This window comes from Pteropus medius, unplaced genomic scaffold, assembly GCF_902729225.1.
Source record: "Pteropus medius unplaced genomic scaffold, Ma_sr-lr_union100, whole genome shotgun sequence".
Lineage (NCBI taxonomy): Eukaryota > Metazoa > Chordata > Mammalia > Chiroptera > Pteropodidae > Pteropus > Pteropus medius.
In genome coordinates this window covers 7,128,669-7,131,176 of record NW_024351647.1, presented here as the reverse complement: position 1 = coordinate 7,131,176, position 2,508 = coordinate 7,128,669, and the positions used below count along the sequence as shown (strand labels likewise).

The 2,508-nt window shown below is 35.7% G+C and overlaps 1 pseudogene; it reads right to left on the bottom strand.

Moving 5' to 3' along the window:
* Window positions 1-301: 301 nt before the first annotated feature.
* On the bottom strand, window positions 302-420 carry LOC120587300 (uncharacterized; annotated as a pseudogene).
* Between the last annotated feature and the right edge of the window lie 2,088 nt (window positions 421-2,508).

The following is a 2,508-nucleotide window of genomic DNA, read 5'->3' as shown; positions in this document are numbered from 1 at the left end:
AAGTGGAAAAAATAATTCCTTTTGCAATTGGAACAAAAAGAATAAAATACCTACAAATAAATTTAATGAAACGTGAAGGATCTATATAATGAAAACTATAAGATCCTATTAAAAGAAATCAAAGAAGATACAATATTTGGAAAGGTATTCTGTGTACTTGGATTGGAAGAATCAACATAGTTAAAATGACCATATAACCTAAAGCATTATACAGATTTCTTTCTAGGCAAGGCAATCCTTGGTTGACCTCCCAGATTGCAAAGACCTTGTCAGTTTACAATCCCTTACTTTTCATTTTTTATCCCTACAGCACCTCGTCTTCCTAGGTGCTCTCCCATCCAAGTACTAACCAGATCCGACCCTGCTTAACTTCCGAGATCGGAGGGAATTGGGCTTGTTCAGAGTGGTATGGCTGTAGACGCATTTTACAGATTTAATGCAATCCCCATCAAAATCCCATTGGCATTTTTTATTAAGTTTATTGGGATAACATTGGTTAATACACTTATATAATTTTTAGGTGTGCATTATCAATTGATATCTGTATATTGTATTGTGTATTTATCAGCCAAAGTCCAGTTTTCTTCAGCTACCATATATTTGATCCCTTTTACCCATTTCACACTCCCCTTATCCCCTTATATGTAACCCCCTTTACCTTGTCTACCTCTGCCCTCCTCCCTCACCCCACTACTAACCACTAGTCTATAGTCTTCTGGTATCCACTAGCCTATAGTCCATGACCATGAGTCTCTGTTTGTCCTGCTCATTTGTTGCTTTTAGGTTTATATCCCACATATAAATGACATCATGTGATTGTCACATTTTTCTGTCTGGCTTATTTCATTTAGCATGATAATCTCAAGGTCCATCCATGTTGTCACAAATGGCAGTATTTCATCTCTTCTTATGGCTGAGTGATATTCCATCATATATATGTACCACAGCTTCTTTAGCCAATCATCTATTGTAGGACACTAGAGTTGCATACATGTCCTGGCCACTGTGAATAATGCTGCTATGAACATTGGTGTGCAAATGTCTTTTCAGATATGGGTTTTCAAGACTTTGAGGTAAATACCCAGTGGAGAAATTGCTGGATCATATGGTAGATCAATTCTTAGTCTTTGAGGAAACTCCATACAGTTTTACATAGTGGCTATACCAATTTGTAGTCGCACCAGCAGTGTGTGACGGTTCCTTTTTCTCCACATCCTCTCCAACATTGAAGTTACTTGTCTTGTTGATTATTGCTATTCTAACAGGTGTGAGATTGTGGTTTTGATTTTCATTTCCCTACTAGCTAGCGATGTTGAACATCTTTTCATATACTTGTTGGCCATTCGTATGTCCTCTAAGGAGAACTGTTTGTTCAGATCCTCTGCCCGTTTTTTAATTGGATTGTTTGGTTTTTTTGTTGTTGTTATTGAGTTGTATGAGTTCCTTGTATTTTTAGATATTAGGCCCTTATCGAAGGCATTGATTGCAAATATATTTTCCCATTCGGATAGTTCTCTCTTTACCTTATTGACAATTTCTGTTGCTGAGCAGAAGGTTTTTAGTTTGATGTACTCCCATTCATTTATTTTAGCTTTTACCTTTCTTGCTTTTGAGGTCAAATTCATAAAATCCTCTTTAATCCAAGGTCCTTTTATTTAGTTCCTATGTTTTCTTCTATACATTTTATTGTTTCAGGTCTTATATACAAGTCCTTAATCCATTTTGAGTTAATTTTGGTGTGTGGTAATAGACAACAGTCTAGTTTCATTCTTTTGCAGGTGGCCTTACAATTTTCCCAGCATCATTTATTGAAGAGGCTTTCCTTTCTCCACTGTATGTTTTTGGCTTTTTTGTCAAAAATTATTCGCCCATATAAATGTAGGTTTACTTCTGGGCTCTCAATTCTATTTGAGTGGTCTGTGTGTCTGTTTTGCTGCCAATACCAAGCTGTTTTGATTACTGTCACTTTGTAGTATAATTTGAAGTCGGGCAGAGTGTTGCCTCCAGCCTTGTTCTTTTTGTTGAGGATGGCTTTGGCAATTTGGGGTCTTTTGTGCTTCCATACAAATCTGATGATTTTTTGTTCTATTTCTTTTAAAAATGCCAATGGGATTTTGATGGAGATTGCATTAAATCTGTATAATGCTTTAGGTAACATGGTCATTTTAACTATGTTGATTCTTCTAATCCAAAAACACAGAATATCTTTCCATTTTTTTGTATCTTCTTCAATTTCTTTTAATAGGGTCTTGTAATTTTTTATCTCCAGAAGATCAATTCCGTTCTTTTTGAGGATTTCAATCTCCTTGCTCTGCTCATCTACTTGTTTTTTTAATTCCTGAAATTGTTGATATGACTTGTGTTGGAACTCACTGAGTTTTTTCAGGAATACCATCCTGAAATCTCTGCCATTTAAGTTACATATTTCTATGTCTGCAAGCTTATTTTCTGGAGATTTTTCTCTTTCTTTCTGAGATGCCTTGTCACCTTGGTTGTTCATGGTGTTTA